General features: G+C 49.7%; 1 pseudogene across 1 annotated transcript in view; it reads right to left on the bottom strand.

Moving 5' to 3' along the window:
• Nucleotides 1-4091, bottom strand: part of LOC144115787 (protein PALS2-like) — a 46643-nt pseudogene extending 42552 nt beyond the window's left edge. Inside the window, exon 1 of the transcript XR_013311549.1 lies at nucleotides 3758-4091. The product of XR_013311549.1 is annotated as a protein PALS2-like (transcript). The remainder of the gene's footprint in view (nucleotides 1-3757) is intronic.
• Nucleotides 4092-19789: the final 15698 nt, after the last annotated feature.

Here is a 19789-nt window from a genome sequence, read left to right as displayed (position 1 = left end):
AACAGCCTAGTCAAACACATAGTTTTCCGCGGCATTTTTGAATAAACAGGTGTCAGAAATGTCGGCAAGCAAGGTGGGCAAGTGGTTCCAATCGCTCGCCGTCTTGGGTATAAACGAGTTAAAATATGCATTGCTTCGGCAGTATGGAATGCGTACCTTGTGGCGATGATCCGTGCGAGGTGATATGAACGATGGTTCAAATAGAAGATCCCGTTTTAGCTGATGATTGTGGTAGTTAATCTTGTGAAAAGTTAGTATTCGCGCGAGTTTTCTACGAAGGGAAAGGCTAGGAAGGTTCAAAGAATTTTTCATTGTAGTTACACTAGCAGTGCGGGAAAAATTAGAGAAAATAAATCGGGCGCTACGATTCTGTACTGACTCTAACTGATTAGTAAGAGTTTCAAGTCCCGGGTCCCACACAGAGCACGCATATTCTAATTTCGATCTAACTAAGGTTTTACAGAGTAGCAGTTTTAAAGAAGATGGAGCCATGGAAAAATTACGACGCAAGTAGCCAAGCATGCGGTTAGCATTGTTAACAATATAATCAACATGTGCCTGCCATGAAAGGTTAGCACTTATATGAACCCCTAAATATTTATATGTGGTAACTTGCTCAAGGAGAGAACCTGAAATACTGTAGGGAATAAGATTTTCGTTAGCAGACCGGTGTGAAATATGCATGACCTTACACTTGTTAGTATTCAGTCTCATGAGCCAAATATTACACCAACTAGATACCTTATTTAGGTCACTTTGAAGTAAGGATGAGTCTGAAGCGGATTTGATTACTCGATAAATAACGCAATCATCTGCGAAAAGCCTAATTGTGGAGTTAATAGAAATTGGTAGATCGTTATGTATATTAGAAACAATAGCGGCCCGAGCACGGAACCTTGAGGCATGCCGGAGGTAACAGAGCATGGTGAGGAATCAGCGTTATTTGCAGTGACGAATTGAGTTCTGTTACGGAAAAAACTCTCGATCCATGAAAGAATGTTTGGGTCGATGTTTAGTTTGCCGAGCTTAAAACAAAGTAGTTGGTGATTAACAAGATCGAATGCTTTCTGAAAATCTAAAAATACACAGTCAATGAAAAATCCCTTGTCTAATGCATCAAATAAATCATGGGTGAAGGAAATGAGTTGCGTTTCACAAGAAAATGATTGACGAAAGCCATGCTGACGAGGAAAAAAACACGAATGATTTTCTAGAAATTTAAGCAGATTAGAATAAATGACATGTTCAAACAGTTTACACGGGACACTCGTTAATGATATGGGTCTGTAATTAAGAGCACAATGAGCATCACCAGACTTGAATATTGGTACCACCTTACAGTCCCCGGGTAGCTTTCCTGAATTCAAAGATTGCGAAAACAGTGCACACAAGTAAATGGAAGAATAAACACTTGTATTCTTTAAAAATTTAGAATTTATGTCGTCGATTCCCGAAGACGAAGAAATTTTGAGATTATTAATTAGACTTTCTATACCAAGACTGTCAAACACAATCGGGTCCATTAATGGATTCTGCACAGGCTGAAAAGAGGGCAGAGAAACAGATGATTGCTGTAAAAAAGTATTTGAGAAGGCGTCGTTTAGCACTTGAGGGCATTCTGATGAAGGAAGGCTGCGCCGCTTCTATCGTTCAGAGCTATTGCTTTATGCTTGGGACCAGAAATGATGTTCCAAAATTTTTTGGCATTATCAATCAACAAAAACGGAAGCGTACTCTGGAAGAAAGCCTGCTTGGCGCTTCTTAAGGCTTTTCGATACTCAGATGTTATGGCACGATACACATCCCAGTGATCAGGGCAACCGGTGGTTTTCGCTCTACGATAAACTCGTTTTTTTTACTTAAAAGGCGTTTTAATGCGGCAGTGAACCACGGGGAACGTTGCTTGCCTGATATGACGCGTAAAGGTATGTGTTTTTGGACAAGAAAATGAACTTTTTCTTTAAAAAGGCGCCAGTTCATTTCCACAGTACGGTTATAAAAGTTTGGCATGCACTCTCCTAAGAAGATTTCGAGTTCAGCGTTAATCGACGGAAAATTTGCCATTGTATAAACTCTGATATATTTGGGATTCGGTCGCACACGTGTGCTAGTATCTTTAAGGTCAAACTGGATGAAGGAGTGGTCACTGAGGCCTGGTAGAAATGCCAATGAATGAACTAGCTCAGGAAGCGTAGTTAGAACAAGATCAAGAATGTTAGCGCTAGTAGTGGTGATACGGGTTGGCTGGGTAATGAGCTGAGAAAAATTGAAGTCAGTGCACAGATTTATGAAGCCAATCGAGTCAGGTTACGAATCCAGAGTGGAAGGGAACGCGCCAGACCAAATTATTTTTGGCATGTTGAAATCGCCAAGTAAAAAGATTGGCGAAGAAGGAAACCTAACTAAAATGCGATTGAGCACATCATGAAGTTCACTACAGAAAGACGATGGAGCATTTGGAGGGCGATAGCATGCGCAGAAGATTACGTCTCGATGATTAATGCGTATAGAGGCGCATACAATTTCTAGTGAAGAAACAAGTGACACGTGTGAAGAATGCAGATGATCAGCGACCGCTATCAGAACACCGCCTCCTATTCTGTCTCCACGGTCACATCGATAAGTAATGAAATCCTTTTCGCAGTTTAGTATTTCATTAGAAATCTTTGAATTCAGCCAGGTTTCGGTGAGGACCAGAATGTCTGCATCGCACGTGTCGATGATAGTACACAGATCATCACGCTTGTTAACAACACTACGAATATTAGAGAACAAAACACATATGTCATTTGGAAGCTCATGACCACGAGCAGGTAGCTACGCGGTAGAAAGATCGGCAGGCAAGGCACTACTATCAGGGCTGCGTGGGGATGCTTGGTTATTGATATGATATTCACAGATGCTATCTGATGCCGAAATGTAGATGTAACACTTATTCTTTATGAACAATTTGTTCTGACGAATAGCGCACTTCTCTCCACTTGCTTGTCCAAAGTCAAAAAGTTTTTTACGTGCGTTGCGAGTTGATAAGCAGAAATCTTCCGTAACCTTTATCCCAGCATTTTTCATTTTGCTTCGGTCAGTAAACACGGCTTCTCGGATCTTAAAATTCGTAAATTTGACTATGACAGGACGGCATTTGTCATTCGAAAATTTACCCAGCCGATGCGCGCGTGCTATGGCCTCGCTGGGTAGCTCAAGGTCCATTTCAGAAAGAAGCTTTTCACGCACGAGCTTTTCAGATTCATCCCATGTTTCGTTTTGCGTGTCAGGGAGGCCGTGAAAAAATAGATTATGGCGTCGTGACCTGCCTTCGAGCTCGTCGAGTCGTTTATGAAACGCCTCTGCTTCATTCTGTACAGCCTCAGACACTTCCTGGGTAATGTCAAAGGCGCTGGAGGCTTGCGAGGCAGCTACTTTTTCTTCGACGGCAACAAGCCTATCGTTCATTCTGGTTATCTGACGCTCAAGCTTTGTTTGTATTTGCCGAACTTCATTGAGCTGGGAGAGTATTTCGCTATGGTTCTTGTCAATTTTTTTCGTTTAAAGATTTTAACAGAGTGACTGCGTCATCATTGGACTGGCTAGAATCTTTTTTAGGGGGCCCTGGGTTCTGTTCAATGTCGCCACCTAGGAGCAATAATTTCAGCACATATACACATTCGCAGACAATGCACATGAATACGCTTGGGCATGGCACAAGCAGCAGGTTGACATTACTTGTGCGTTTACAGTGCAAAGAAGGACATGAACTAACCTGCACCAAGAAACAGAAGAACATTGGTCGTTGCTGCATTGCTGCTGCTGTTCCATGCCCACTGAAGGCGCTCGGTGATTGCCAGTGCTTAAATGGGCGCGATACACTTGATGACTGTGACGATGGGGCTTGCGCGGCCAAAGGTGCAGACCACTTGAAGGCGATGGCTTCTTCCGGTGGCGTCGGGCAACATTCGCTCATTCGTAGCGAGTCGGGCTTGAACTGTACAGACCATCGTTTATAGATCCTTTTTTAGACCATCGTTTATAGAAGCTTTATAAACGGTGGTACAGACAGCCGAAAAGGCGATACGGGGCGCACAGTCGATGTCAGGTAGGGAACGTGCTGCCGGTCGCTCGAGTCATGACTAAGTCCGCTCCAAGATAGCATCTGCACCAAGAAACAGAAGAACATTGGTCGTTGCTGCATTGCTGCTGCTGTTCCATTGCTCCCAGCTCGACGACGGAGCTTTTGCCGAGCGGCGCACACAAAGTTGCAGTGCACGACCGGTAGAGGGCGCACATCCAGGCGCCGGTTTTCGGCGGAGGATGTAAGAAAAGTTTTCTCTTTGAATTCGACGATGGCCACGCGTGCACTGCCGGAAGCCTGGGGAGAGTCGACGTCGTTATTGTCGCGAAAGCGGCCGAGGTACCCAGCACAGTATATACTGTCCCCTTCCGATCGCCGCCTCCACCGCGGAAGTGTCGCGCAGCAGCATTGCACCCGTGATTCATTAGTGAACGACACGGGGCTGATAAAACGCGTAACGCCTCGCCAAGCCCTGCCCACATCGACGCACTCAACAGCGGAGCGAATATTTTCGCCGGCAACTTTTTCCTTACGATAGCCAAGCAGCCGGCGTCCATTTACTCTCCGGCTCGCTTCCTACTGCTCTGCGGAGAACGGGGCTTCAGCCTGAATCTTACCAACTTTTTTGCGCCACCACTCATAGAGCAGAATGCCCGCAACTGATAACAGAGTCAGGCGCTTGATCGAAATACGTGAAAACGTAAATAAAACGGGAACTGGGCTATACCATAGAGTGGACAACAAAGTGTCCACAATAATAATAATAATTGTTTTTTGAGGAAAGGAAATGGCGCAGTATCTGTCTCATATACCTTTGCACACCTGAACCGCGCCGTAAGGGAAGGGATAAAGGAGGGATTGAAAGAAGAAAGGAAGAATAGGTGCCGTAAATCAGTAAACGCTTTCAGTGCAAACAAATGCGGCCGGCCATTAGCTTCCATCGGGATATGCAATGAGCGGCGGTCCTCGCCATCTCATCCAAAGCATTTCGCGCGGCTGTCCGCAGCCTGAGAGTGTGCTAGACGGTTCTTTTTTTATTCCTTCATTATTGGAGTTACGTCACATTGCCACCAAATTCAGAAACGGGTTATGTTCTACGATAGCATCAGCAGAATGTTATAAGAAATTCAGTTGTATCACTGGCAGTTACACTAACATGCTATGGCCCGCGACGTGCATCGATGCACCAGGTATGGTAAAGGCTAGTTCGTACTGTTCGCTATATCTTCCCAATAATTTTGCTAGTTACGCATAGTGTAACGGCAATCCATCTGGGAGCACGGGATTTTAAAACTAGCTTTTAGGAGATCTGCATACAACGTTGGAAAATGCGTGCGCTGTCCGCACCGAAGCACAGCCAAAGCTGCGAGGCGAGGGCGTAGAGCGCTGAGGAACGCGTGCCACGCGCTAGGCTGCAGCTACTGAAATAATAATTGGTTTTTTGGGGGAAAGGAAATGGCGCAGTATCTGTCTCATATATCGTTGGACACCTGAACCGCGCAGTAAGGAAAAGGGTAAAGGAGGGAGTGAAAGAAGAAAGGAAGAGAGAGGTGCCGTAGTGGAGGGCTCCGGAATAATTTCGACCACCTGGGGATCTTTAACGTGCACTGACATCGCACAGCACACGGGCGCCTTAGCGTTTTTCCTCCATAAAAACGCAGCCGCCGCGGTCGGGTTCGAACCCGGGAACTCCGGATCAGTAGTCGAGCGCCCTAACCACTGAGCCACCGCGGCGGGGCACACACACCGTTCCGTTCCTGAAAAAATTATCTGGATTAGCTCAGCTAATCCAGGATATACAAAGCGAAAAATGTTGGCGTTCACTGTGTTCATTGGCGTTGGCATTGACAATGCTCTAGACGGCGGTGGCCTTGAGCAAAGGGAGGGCGCATAACTGGCTTCCTGGACAACCGGACGCCTCATTCGTGCTTTGATACATGTGGCGGTGGTTAGAGATAGAGAGAGATGTGGCCTGAATGCATTAGCGCTGACAGCGGAGTGGCTGAGATGCGGCTCTGAAGCAATAGCTAGGCCGCCGTGTTCATTTGGTGATCAATCTCTCGCGATCAACCATTAACTGCATGCTACCTCCCAGGGTTGAAGGGAGGGCACGCTGCCTATTCAGTGTGCGGAACGCAATCAAAGGAGGCTTTTGCAGTTTGACACCAACGCCATGTACATGAAAGCGAGATTGAGGTCTCCACTGACTCACGGAGCCGGTTGTGCACCTTTCCTTTCGTGAAAATGAACGTCCTTTGCAAAGTTGTCAACCCCAATGAACTCTGTGAACGCCGTCGGCTCATTTGTTTTGTTTGGTTTTTGAGGAAAGGAAATGGCAGAGTAACCGTCTCAGATATCTCGGTGGACACCCGAACCGCGCCGTAAAGGAAGGGATAAAGGAGGGAGGGAAAGAAGAAAGAGAACTGAAAATATTAAGGCAGCCCAAAAAGAGGGAGAGAAAGAGAGCTGGCCTTCGCAAGGAACGTTCGCCGGTCACGGACTGTGGCAAGTGGTCCAAGGCAGCAGCGCGCGGCCCAGCGTACGGCGCTTGTTGCCTGTATGATGGACGAGCGGAATTTTTGCGAACGGTCCGGGTGCCCAACAAGCAACGATTTACTGCGTCGTCGCCGGGCTCCTACGGCATACAGGCTCCCTTGTGCTGTTGTCGATATGGCTGCGAACGAGACCGCTGGTAGTGATCTGCACGACATGCCAATCTCCATTCAGTCTATCTATCCGCTTCGTGTACTCAAACCGGCGCGTAACGATGCCTATCTTTTGACACAGCGCTGCCTGTTATAGATAGGTTCGCCCGAATTCACATCGAACGCTGAACGCGTCGTCACCTTCACGTGTCCTCGTGCACCGGACGGAGGAACAGGTGTTGGTGGAAGAGCAACAACATGAAACGTATTTCAGTCGAGGCAGCATGGGCTCGACCTAAAGTAAAAAAAAATGGCTGGCGGTCACGGAGGAAGACTATATAGGAGTGGAAACTCCGCTGTCTGCGGCGACCAGAAAAAGTCACAAGCCCGCGGCGCCACTAACATGTTGGCGGCCTGGTAAGAAACTACTGAAATACAACGTCACGGAGTGCCCGCTGAAGCAAACACCCGTGTCGTCTGCTTTTCGTCTGCTTTGATCGCGCGCCGCCGGAGCCGCCTGCCCGGGCGCTGCATTTTTTTTTCGCCGCGGCTTCTGCGAGGCGCCGCATGCCGCCGCCACTGCGTGCGACCCCGTCGGCGCATACAATTGTGACTTTTATCTGGTCGCCTGCGCTCGCTCGCGCTGACGGTAGTTTGACCTCCTATATAGTCTTGCTCCGTGCTGGAGGTTTAGCATTTCTGAGCCCGAAATATTGTGCAAAGCATGGGTTTTTGCAGGTGGACACCACCGCCACGTACACCTCAAAGCGAGGGGTCCACTGACCCAGGGAGCCAGTTATGGGCCTTTTCTTTCCTCAAAATCTACTGAGTCTACAAAGATTTCAACGCCAAAGCTAATGAACCCAATGAACGCCGGCGGCCTATTTGCTCTAGTGCCGCTTTTCTGCCACAACGTTGTTAACGCCGGCGCATGCAGCGCACATTTCTCTGTCACCACCACCACTTTTTTTTTCTTTACTGCCGGCTTGGCAAAAAACAAGATTACTCTAGGTGAAAAATGAAAATGCGTCCTCCCCCATTGGGTAGAGCGTTCATTAAATATGTTTCAAGTTTGCAAGTTCATCCATTATACCAATCCATTTTGGGGCTGTCACCCCCGCCATGTAGCTCAAAGCGCGAATGAGGTGCCCACTAACCCGGGGGGGGGGGCAGTTATGTGCTTTTCGTTTCCATTCGTGACTTTCTCAGAGGCTTCACGCAAACAGACCGATTTGGCCGGGTAGGAGGCTAAAAATGTTTTCGTACTAAAAGAAAGAAAATCACGAGAGGAGGTAAAGGAGGGGAAGGGGGAAAGGAATACTTATGCTACAGGGTAGGCGCCGGAGCGTCGAGCGACGCATGCGCAGTAGCTCAAATATAGAGCACCGCCACACGCACAGGGCGCCGTTAAACAGAAAAAAATACCTGCGTGCTGGCGTAGCAGACAGTCCCGGCTGTCGACGTCATAGGTGCGTCGCGCTAACACCAATGCTATGGAGAGCAAGCTGCCGGTCTAGTTGGTGATGCATGTTGTGAAGAAGGAAGCGCAAAAAAAAACGGACGAGGGCCGGAGCAGGGGACACAAAAAACACGTTCACGAGCGCTCATGAACGTGTTTTTGTGTCCCCTACTCCGTACCTCGTCCGTTTTTTTTTTTGCGCTTCCTTCTTCACAACAGTGCTAAGGATGAAGCGCCACAACGGCGTGTGGAAGCTAATCCTTCTGGCGCGGCGCGTAAGCGAGAGACAAGGGCGATGGAACGGCAGCGAGCCGAGGGTGGTTGCAGAACCGCCTTAGTAGCACATTACGCGTTCACAAAACAAGCTACAGCGCAACGCAAAAGCAAATGCAAAACCACCGAACGCTAACAGCCAGCGCTGATCATTGATGTTACCACGAGAGCAGTCACCCCCCTTTTTTATTTCCTTTTTTAATCGCTCGGATTCATCGCGAACCATAACAAAACAAAGAAACGCGAAACCCGGCTTCTGTTTTTATGCTTATGGATGCAGGCGAAAATGCCAGAAAACTTAATAAAATCTAAGCTCGATGTTATGCAGGAGGCGGTGGTGTTAATTTACGAGTGGGATTAGCCTTACAGTGGCCTGTCAGCAGTTGCTCCGTCTGAATCACAGATTTGAATGATTGTGTCTCTATCACTTTTCCATAAGGCCAGTGTCCTCTAAAAACTTCCAAGAATTCTTTCGACCGCCGCTTAGTTCGGGAGCCCTCAAGGTACACGATGCGAGAGGCGTCGTCAAACGGAACGTCCATTTTCCTCTCGTTGGCCAAGAGTTTCTCACTCTCGTCAGAAAAACATGGCCACGCAAGAAGAAAAAGTTCACATAAGAAAAAGTTCACAATAAGAGGGCACAACCAATTTTAATGGCCGCCATCTTGGATTAGAGAAACCGAAACAAGTAGAGTTTCTTACTATTAACTAGAGGGAAAGCTGGCGCCCCGCCTATGCGAGTTTGCAAGGAGCTTCCTCGATACCACCTGTACCACCAGGGGCGCTCTAAGCATCATAAGGCGGAGAGCTACCGACTGCAGAACTACAACTTTTGGCCAAAAATAATGAAAAAACACACATTATTCGATAATCAAGATTGTCCTATCATTCAATATCCTGTCTATAAATCGCAACAAACGAGCAGAAAAGCATGTAAATGAAAATTTTGCTCAAAATAAGCGATGGCTTGCTCTCCTATTGGCCAAGCATTGCAGACCACAAAAGCCAATATTTCGTGCTTAACAGGCGCACTTTTAAAAATAGATATATTTTTGAAAAAAAAATGTCGCGTCAACATTTCAAAAGGTTTTTCCACAGCATTTCGGAAAAGAAAAACCTTTTATTGGCATCGTGTGCTGTTGCGTTTTCGCTACTATGGCTTTCGCGCACTACTTTTACGCCGAAGTCTGCGCGCGGAGTGCGCTGTGGATACGGAATGGGACATCTCCGTAACGCCCCTCCGTGTTCCTGGAAAAAAAAACTACGGTCCCCAACCAAGTACCTCATCGCCCCATGATGCTTTGCGCGCCCATGGAGGTTCAGGTGCAGTGCCGCCAGCTTTCCCTGTAGTTAATAGTAAGAAACTATATGCCGAAACTATGCCGCCATTTCGGCCCCTGACGTAATACTCCCATAGTTCGACCTCTATCCACCATATTGGACCGTGAAGTCATATTGGCACGCGGCAGGTGGTTGTTTCTACAATGTTGTAGATGTCGCTACAAGTCTCAATGCGATGTGCGCTGTTTTCTAGTTGCAGCCAAAGATGGCGCTTTGATCTCAGGGTGGTAGGAGACCTCACGAAATCTCGAAACGCGATGAGTAGTTGCTGCCACAGATGGCGCTGTGATCAAGGGTTGTAGCAGACCCTACGAAATCTCGAAACGTGAAGAGTAAGAGCTCACGCTCTTAAAAATAACAATGTTGCGCAGCCTCGCGATCCAGCTGCCTGGTAATGTAGCGAACTGACGGAGCAAGCTCGTTCCCGCACACCTGCAGACATTTGGGCGATTGGCGCGCGTAGCTGCTTGGATTTTTTTTTCTCGCACACCCACATCCCGGTAAACTTTTGTGGCCGACAGTGCTTTCATATTGTCACGTAGTGGTGACGGCAGTCGAAGGAGCGATGAAGACGAACAGAAGCTCTTCTAACAGAAAACTGTTTATCGGGCTGACTTGCGCCCACAATGGTCTGAATCACTCGGCTGCGGCGAAGCGACAAGCGTGCTCGGCGGTCGTCGAACAAAATGCCCGCCGCTGTCGGCCGTGCTCAATTTAAAGCTGATAGCGAACTTTCGAGATAAAGAGTGAAAAGTTACTAGAACAATCTGGAACAACGTAGAATCAGCTCTGCCCGGCTGCGATCAATCGAGATAAATCTAGTCGCGTCTTGCGTCGCAAACAAAGCGATAAAGTGGTGTGGCGGCAGTTTTGAAGAACGAACAAAAACTGCAAATATTCGTAGCATTACTCCCCTCTCAAAGAAGCAACGACCCGATGCATTAAAACAAATAATGCGACTAGCAAGAGATAAAGCGGATCTTGCGAAAATAGAGTACTATGGACATGCAGCGTCCTTTAGCGCGCATAATACGGCTTCAGACAGACGACATGGACAACTTCTGGTCTTACGCGGCGTCGCTGAGATGCAGTCATTGCGTCAGGGATACTTCATAATCCAGTTCACCTAGCCGACGAACAACCTTATACGGGCCGAAATAGCGGCGGAAAAGCTTTCACTGAATCCACGGCGGCGAATGGGCGTCCAAGCCCAGACTTGGTCTCCTGGCTTGTATTCCGCGTTGCGTCTTCGTAGGTTGTAGCGTCTGGTGTCGGACCGCTGCTGATCTTTGATCCGTAATCGGGCAAGCCTTCGTGCTTCTTCGGCGCGTTGAAGGTAGGCGGCCACGTCGACGTTCTCTTCTGTAACGGGGCAGCATGGCGTCTAGCGTGGTCGTGGCCTCCCTGCCATGGACGAGCCTAGAAGTTGTCATCTGGGTGGTCTCCTGCACTGAGGTGTTGTAGGCGAAGACGACGTAAGGCAGAATGATATCCCAAGTTTTGTGTTCGGCATCGACATATATGGCGAGCATATCGGCGATGGTTTTGTTCAGGCGCTCGGTCAGTCCGTTGGTCTGCGGATGGTATGCAGTTGTCCTCCGGTGGCTGGCTTGGCTGTAACGCAGGATGGCTTGCGTTAGCTCCGCCGTGAATGCTGTTCCTCTGTCCGTGATGAGCACATCGGGGGCGCCGTGTCGAAGAAGAATGCACTCCACGAAAAATTTGGCGACTTCTGCTGCTGTTCCGTTCGGTAGGACTTTCGCCTCAGCGTAGCGGGTCAGGTAGTCGGTCGCTATAATGATCCACTTATTTCCAGACGTTGACGTTGAAAAGGGCCAAGCAAGTCCATGCCGATCTGCTGAAAGGGCCCTGAGGGAGATTCAATGGGGTTCAGAAATCCTGCTGGTCGTGCGGGAGGGGTCTTTCGTCGCTGACAATCTCGGCAGGTTTTCACATAATGTGCGACACCGGGAGACAGTCGGGGCCAGTAATACTTGTCTTGAATGCGGCGGAGGGTGCGAGGAAACCCGATATGTCCACCTGTCGGCTCGTCGTGTGAAGTGTGTAGAACTTCTTCGCGGAGACAAGCAGGTACAACAAGGAGGTAGGCTGTTTTGCTCGCTGCAAAGTCCTTCTTCACAAGGACCCCATTCTGCACACAGAAGGAAGACAGTCCTCGCTTGAATGAAGCGGGGTGGGCGGGGGGGATGAAGAAACTTTGCCTTCCAGGTACTCGATGAGGCGTCTTAGGTCGGGGTCCGAGCGTTGCTGCTGAGCAAAAGAGCTGGGGCTGATGGGTCCCAGGAAGGCGTCCTCATCGTCGTCCAGCGGCGGTGTATCTACAGGGGCTCGTGAGAGGCAATCGGCGTCAGAGTGCTTGCGTCCGGACTTGTAAACGACGGCGACGTCAAACTCCTGGAGACGCATACTCCATCGAGCGAGTCGGCCCGAGGGGTCCTTCAAATTGGCAAGCCAGCACAGCGCGTGGTGATCGCTGACCACCTTGAACGGTCGTCCGTACAGGTAGGGGCGGAATTTCGACGTAGCCCAGATGATGGCAAGGCACTCCTCAGTTGTCGAATAGTTAGCCTCGGTCTTGGAAAGGGAACGGCTAGCGTATGCGATGACTTTCTCCAGCCCGTCGCTTTTTTGAACGAGGACGGCGCATAGGCCCACGCTGTTTCCGTCGGTATGAACTTCAGTATCGGCGTTTTCATCAAAATGCGCGAGGATCGGTGGGGACTGTAAACGAGGCTGAAGTTTCTTGAAGGCTTCTGCTTGCGGCACTTCCCATTTAAACGGCACGTCTGCCTTCGTCAGTTGGGTTAGGGGCTCGGCGATGCGCGAAAAGTTTTTCACAAATCGTCGATAATGTGCGCACAGTCCGAGAAATCTGCGCACTGCTTTCTTATCAGCCGGCGATGGAAACTGTTCAATAGCAGTTGTTTTCTGCGGGTCTGGGCGTACTCCCTCCTTGCTAACGATGTGGCCTAGAACGATGTGGCCTACTGCTCCACCGCCTCCGTGCCCGTGGCACTCCCTCAAGAAAATGTGCCCGTCGCGCCAGTTCAGTATTCCCACCAAGGGCCGTCATCAGTGTCTGAGCCTCCTCCACAGATGCCCCCCGTGAGTCAGGGCTCTCTTCCGCCTGCTGCGAACTCTTTCCGCGTTACCATCATGCCTACATTGCGCTTTGATATGACTGCCATCCCTGCCCGGAATGTTCAAGTCACAATTGACCACGCTCTTGGCTCTTCGAACTACTGCGGGTTTGTCGTCCCATCGCCCATCGAACACCATCACGGTAAACTTGTCATCCTTGATGGACGCCCAGAAACTTTGCGCAGTTACGCGGATCCCCCTGGATGACAGCAAGCATGTCCCGGTGCAAATATATTTTGAATCTGGTCCTGACACACTCCACTGCATGGTTTATCATATCGACAGCAGGAGCCCTCCCGAGGAGGTGCGCGAAAATATTCGCTGCTCAACTCACGTTGTACTGCAAACACGGCCTATGGGTCGCCGGGGCTCATATCTGCTCATCCTGCAAGGCCCGTTGACTCTCCCGAAGTACCTTACCTACTACGGTGCGATCATCAAACCACAGCCCTTCCGACCTCGTCGTATTTTTTTGTTATCACTGCCACAAAGAAGGACATATGCAAAATACCCTAATACCCCCATATGCCCTAATCCAGCAGCTGTGGCCGACATGAATGAACCAACAGTTCCTTGTGCCCTGTGCATATCGCCGGACCATGACATTCGCTCCTCCGCTTGTCCAAAGAAGAAGCAAGCGAAGAAGTTCCACAAGTCGCCTGCAAAAATGTATGTTCCTACAAGTAATCGCTTTGCAGCCCTCGCATGTGACGACAACGACTTCCCTGAACTTCCTTTATCTGAGCCCGCTGCTCACTATACGTCTTCTCACCAGCGTACATATGCACAAGCGGCTCACCTTCTCGGATCAAATGGTACGCCAAAACGTCCAGTGCATCCAACACATGTGGATACCACAGATGAAGACACAGCTTTAGACAATGCAATCGCGGAGGCTCGCCGCCGACTAGACGAACTCACCCAGCGCCGGGAACAGCGTCGTTCTCAATCCTCTCGAAGAATTCTAATAACTCGGGAGCAATCATCAGAGGAATCAAATAGGGTAAGCACTGGGCTACAATCAGGTGCCGACCACCTGTTAGCCGTGACTACCCCGACAGTGGATAAGATATTAGCGCGGATGAAGCAGGTGACATCCCTCATCGTGGAAGCTCTTCAGCCTCGTCGTGTATAGCGCATCATCATCGGTGGTGGTGCAGTGGAACTGTCGAGGATTCGCTAATAAGGCCTCTGAAGTGAACATCCGCCTTCGCGACGGAAAGCTGAGGGCATGGGCGTTCCTACTGCAAGAGCATAATGCCCTCCCACGCGTTTCAGGTTTCTGCGCATACCATTCACCCTCTATCCCTGATCGCCGTTGCACCGCCTCCTCCCTCAGCTCAGGTAAATCTGCAATTTATATTCACAGTTCAGTTCCGCACACACCGCTCGACCTTTCACGGTGGTGCAACACACGTCAAGAGGTTGTCGCCCTTCTGGTAAAACTTGCACGCACACCCCTTGTCCTAGTTTCATTTTATAGTCGTCCTGGCCCCGCATCTCCCAATCTGGGATGGGTTCGTTTTCTACGTTCTACCTATTCGGGTATCCCTGTTCTAGTTGGTGGTGACTTCAACAGCGCACACACTTTGTGGGGTTACCCATCGGATTCCTCAAGGGGTGCACACATCCAAGGGAGCTTTTCGGATCATTCATTTAAACTTTTAAACCACCCGAATACTTCTACCCGCCCACGAGGTGGCCCGTATTCACCTGATTTACTTGGTGGTTGGGCCCCAGTAACCCTCGTTGGGCTGTTGATTCTGATACTTGGGGTAGCGATCACAGCCCTATTTTTATCTCCCTCACGCCTACTCGTATACAGAAAATACGCCGCACTGTACGAACAACGTCATGGGACTCTGTACGCGCCGACAATCATTTATCTACATTCAACCCCTCTTCAGCACTGTCTACTCTCTCCGCTGTTCTCGCCACTCACACTATTACCACTACTGTAAATGAAGACGACCCAAACCCGGACATACATCTCTTGAATCTGTGGGCTCATCGTCGCCAGGCGGATCTTTACGCTACTCGTCACCCCGATGACCCATCGGCTCTTCCTACTCTTCACCGCGCTACCGCACGGGCGCGGCGCTATGCAAAGCGGCTAGGCAGGCAACGCTGGGCTGCATGGTGTGCCCGCCTGTCCTCTACGCAGGGCAATCGACATCTTTGGAGAGTGTTTCACGCCATGGAGCGCCCTTCTCAGGTTGCAGATTACACAGAGAGCATTCGCCTTGCGCTAAATGTGGATGAGGACACATTTGCACAACAAGCGGCCCGTCAATTTTTTCCAAACCATGACTGCACCGCTACGTCTCCACCTGACTTATCGGTTATAGAGCCCTCCGATGGGATTATTTCTGATCTCACCATGGCAGAGCTGCTGGCCTCCATTGAACGTTTAAAAACTACTACCACTCCCGAGCACGACGGCATACCTAACTCCTTATTCCGTAACTTGGAAGGGAGGGCTTTGCAAACCCTACTTGATACTTTTAACGAAGTGTGGCTTTCTGGCATCATGCCGGGAGACTGGAAGCATTCTATTGTGGTTCCAATACCAAAGTCAGGTCAGCCTCCACTATCTCTCTCGGCCCTTCGTCCAATTTCCCTTACGCCTACCATCTGCGAGCTTTACGAAACCATTCTAGTCGCACGCTTGTCGTGGTGGCTGGAATCCCATGATTGTTGCCCAGATTCCCAAATTGGTTTCCGCCCACAAATTGGAACGGAGGACGGCCTTGCTACTTTGGCTGCTGACGTGCTTGACCACTCTCCGCAGAGTCACCTTGTACGAACCGTAATCGCTACAGACATAACAAAGGCATATGATAACATCCTTCACTCTGTCATTCTTTCCTCCCTTCAAACTCTTGGTCTCCCTCACCGGTTCCTCCTCTCTATTCACGCCTTCTTAGCAAATCGAACCTTCAGCGTGCGTGTCCACGGAAAGCCCTTTGGTAACTTCACTTCCAATAGAGGAGTGCCTCAGGGCTCCGTTCTCGCGCCCACATTATTTAATGTGGCTTTAATTCCTGTTGTTCGAGCCCTAGAGACCATCCCTTCTATCCGCGTGCTTGCGTATGCCGATGATATAACCTTGTGGTGCTGTCATCCAGATGCGTCTATTCATCAGTCGGTCCTTCAACACGCGCTGGATGTATTAACATCTCGCCTCCCACCTCTGGGTCTAACACTCTCTCCTACTAAATCATGTTTCATTCGAATTGGAAATAAAGCCGGCTTACGGAAAGCTCCCCCTTTAAACTTTAGGGTACATAATTCTCTGATTCCTCAGGTAGAAACGGTTCGTATTCTTGGTCTTCTCCTCCATACATCTGGGACTGGCACCCCGTGGCTGAGAGCCACCCGTAAATTGGCTCACGCTACTCTAGGTCTGATTCGTCGTATAGCTACGCGCTCTGGTGGCGCACGTGCTCATACGGCCTGCCAGCTTGTGCGCTCTATATCCTTCAGCCACGGATAGTATATCAGGCACAACTTCAACGTCTCACCCGCAGACAGTGGGACTCCCTTGAAGCTATCAATCGTGAGGCTATGCGCGTCATAACATATCTGCCTCGTTTAACACCCATACCTGTGCTACAGGAGTTCGCCCAACTTAATACACTCAGTGAAATCATAGACCAACGGGTGGCAAATAGAGCTCGAAAACAGTCTCTCAAACTTCATCGTTTAAAGACACTTCCACCGTGGTCCTATTGCCAGCTCACTGACAATCGCCCCACTGTTTCCCCGTCGGTATCAGCAGCGTATCCACCTGAAGGGTGCATATTATACACGGATGCATCACATCCTGCAGAGAGGGGAGTTACTGCTGTGTATAGTCCATCTCATCCGCATCTCAACTCTCGCGCGACGTATACTGCGGATACGTGCACTCCCCTGGCATTGGAACTTCAAGCAATTTATAATGCCATTGCTTCCCTTCCGCTCGTTCCAACATTGAATACAGTTCATATTTACACCGACTCCCGCGCCGCCCTTAAACAGCTTAAGTCTGTTCGACGAACGTTCCAGATTTCACAATCAATTCATGTGCTCTGCGCAAAGTATCCATGTCCTGTGCGCATACACTGGATTCGCGGCCATGCCCAGGATCCACATAACATTCAAGCGGATGCTATGACTCATCTTCATACATTAGACGATCCGCCACCTTCGCCTCTTCCCCCAGATCCGTTCCTGTCCCATGTTTCCGATTCCGAAGTTCTGCACCAGCGAACACGCGCTCTAATTCCTCCGTGTTCGCACCCTCTCCCCCGTAGTTTTACTCGGCAGGAGGAGGTATCCGTGCGCCGGATTCGGGCAAGGGTGGCTCTGACACTATCTGTCCGTCATCGGTGGCGTGCCAAAGATCTGCCAGCACCTGACAGGTGCCCTCACTGTAGCGCTGCACCGGACATTTGTGATGTGCGGCACTTGTGGACGTGCCCAGCGACGGCTGCTATCAGAAAACGGCTCCTCAGGGAGGTGGGCCTGCGGTGGAACCGTGAAAGTGACTACGTGAAGTGGACTATGGACAACCGTTTCATTGGCAACCTGTGCGACTACCTCAGCGCAACGGTTCTTCACTCCTTCTTTTAACTTTCAATCCCGTGCATTCCCCCCCCCCCTTCCTTTTTCAACTTATGCCTCATGGCACACTTCTCGAATAAAAAAAATGTGGCCTAGAAACAGCAGCTCTTCGTAGGCAAAGTGGCACTTCTCTGCTTTCAAGGTTAGGCCAGACGACTTGATGGCGTCTAGTACTGTTCGAAGCCTTTTGAGGTGTCCTTCAAAGTTCGAGGCGAGGACAACGACGTCATCTAAATATACCAGACAAATTTTCCACTTCAGGCCTGCCAGCACTGTATCCATTACTCGCTGAAACGTCGCTGGTGCGGAACAGAGACCAAATGAACTCAAACAGCCCATCCGGAGTGATGAATGCTGTCTTCTCGCGATCTCTTTCGTCGACCTCAATTTGCCAGTGGCCGCTCCTGAGGTCCATCGATGAGAAATATTTAGCGTTGCAGAGGCGGTCCAGTATGTCGTCGATGCGTGGGAGGGGATAGACGTACTTCTTATGTTGTTCAAGCGGCGGTAATCCACGCAGAATCAAAGTGCGCCGTCTTTCTTTCTCACTAGAACAACCGGTGCCGCCCATGGGCTGTTTGAAGGCTGGATGACGTCGTCGCGAAGCATTTATTCGACTTGGTCGCGGTGACACACGGTAGGGGCTTTGACGGAGAGGTCGGACGTGTTGGTCCGTTATAATGCGATGCTCGGCAATTGGCGTTTGTCGGACCTTCGGCGATGTCGAAAAACACTCACTCTAGCTTCGAAGCAGATTGCGGATCTGGTCTTCTCTGTTCCGGGGCAGGGCTGGGTTGATGTCAAAAGTGGGCGAGTTCTCTTGGTCAGGCGAATCTTCTGCGGAGGGGGTCAGAGAGGGCGAAGGAGCCTCGTACGTCGGATATTTCGTCTAAGAAAGCAATCGTCGTTCCTCATTTAATGTGCCGGTATTCTTCGCGGAAGTTAGTCAGCAGTACTTCGGCCTGGTCATTGCGGAAATGTGCGATGCCTCTTGCGATGCTGATTCCTCGATCTAGAAGCACCTGCATGTTCCCCTCGATGATGGCTTCAGCGTTAATGGCTTTCGTGGCGCCTACAGTCCCGATAACGCTTGAACGGGGTGGGACGCTCACTTCTTCCTCCAGGACACTCAGTGCAACGTGATTTTCCCGAGTTTTCATCGAAGCGATGGCTTCGTCCGTCGAAAGCGTGATCAGCTTGGATATCAGGTCGATGATCGCCTGATGCTCATTAAGGAAATCCATACCCAAGATCACTTCGCGGGAGCATTGCGGTAGCACAACAGAGGTCGCAGGATAGGTATGTCCTTTGAGTCACTCGCGCTGTGCATCGTCTTGATGACGTAATGAGGTGGCCCCCTGCGGTGCGAATTTGTGGGCCGTCTCAAGCCGTTGTGACTTTTCTCAGCTGCGCAGCGAATGTTCCATTCATCACCGAGTAATCGGCTCCTGTGTCGACTAGAGCGGTAACTTTCCGGCCGTCGATAGTCACTTCTAAGACGGAGGTCCTAGCTCTTGCATTGCATGTCGCTCTCGGCGTCGGGTCACGGCTTCGTCGCGTATGCGAGTCGCGGGTGGGGCGTGTGGTCGAAGCTCTTCTGGGTGGCGGCGTCGTTTTCAAGGCAGCCTGCGTCGTAGTCGGCGTTCTCATTGTGTGCGGCGTCGATGCAGCGAGTGTCGGTTCTTCATGCGGCGTCGCGGGTGCAGCGTCTTCATAGGGCGTGGTCGGTGTAGCCGATGTAATCAGCCCAGTTTTAGAGCACATTTTGAATTGCTGCCTCGAACATGCGGTGTTTCCCCAACGATTGCAGATTGCCAAAGTAACCGTTGTTCATAAGGGTGGTGACAAAAATGACCTATCCAATTATCGCCCAGTTCCTATCCTCCCCATTTTCTCGATGTGTTTTGAAAAAATATTATACAAGCGAATGTCCAGTTTCTGCGAGAAATGTAACATATTAACGCCTAGTCAGCATGGCTTCAGGAAAAACTTTTTTACAGAAATTGCGCTTCCAACCCAAAAACAACTAATTCTAGAGTCCTTTGAACAAAAACTTTTCACTCTCCGCATTTTTATTGACTTTTCGAAAGCTTTCGATCATATCAACCACAACACAATGTTGGCGAAGCTCGAACACTATGGTTATCGCGGAAAATTTCATCAAATTATTACGTCATACTTTGGTTGTCATGTCTAACAAGTAGCAGTAGACAACGAGACTTAAAATTTTATACA

Source organism: Amblyomma americanum, chromosome 1, assembly GCF_052857255.1.
Source record: "Amblyomma americanum isolate KBUSLIRL-KWMA chromosome 1, ASM5285725v1, whole genome shotgun sequence".
Lineage (NCBI taxonomy): Eukaryota > Metazoa > Arthropoda > Arachnida > Ixodida > Ixodidae > Amblyomma > Amblyomma americanum.
This window is presented reverse-complemented; position numbering and strand designations above follow the sequence as displayed.